The sequence below is a fragment of the Arachis ipaensis genome, chromosome B07, assembly GCF_000816755.2.
Source record: "Arachis ipaensis cultivar K30076 chromosome B07, Araip1.1, whole genome shotgun sequence".
NCBI lineage: Eukaryota > Viridiplantae > Streptophyta > Magnoliopsida > Fabales > Fabaceae > Arachis > Arachis ipaensis.
The window spans coordinates 18,615,271-18,615,991 of NC_029791.2; positions in this window are offsets into that span (position 1 = coordinate 18,615,271).

Consider the following 721-nt stretch of genomic DNA (forward strand, 5'->3'; position numbering starts at 1 on the left):
TACTTTAATTATAATTAATTTTTAATTCTTTTATTTCATTTATTATCATTCTAGGAGTTAGTAAATGGATTGGCCTTGTTTAATAGGTTTATCATTATTAGAAGAATCATGAAGACCGTATACTATCTCAGAGGCCAAAAATTACAACTCTAATTCAATTACAAGCATAATTGGGATAGACCAAGAAAATTTACAAGAATTAGCCTTTATCATTGCAAATAATATGACATTTGAATTCGACCTTAATACGGTACCTATATCGAAAGGAGTTGAAGAATAATTTGAACGGCAGATGGACTCACTCGATGAGATTATTGCCATTCAACCAATTTTCAAAAATATGAAAAACTACACTAGCTTTGATGAGGTATGGTAATAAAGTGATTTAAATTTTTTTTTTTTGTGTTTTTATGTGCAATTATAATTATATTGTACTAACTAAGTTCATATACATAACATTCATAAGTTCATATACATAACATCCATAATTACATACAACTAAAATCTAAAAATTAAATTTATGTTTATTAGATATTACATCCATTCACATATTATTTTTTAGTTATTACATAAGTAATTATCAAGTTAACACAGATATTTTTAAATTTTATCATAATTGAATTTGAAAAAATGTCAAATTCTTAAATTAATTTATTTAATTGATAAATTTACTCATAACATCTATAAATTCATACACATAACATCCATAATTTCATTTCAT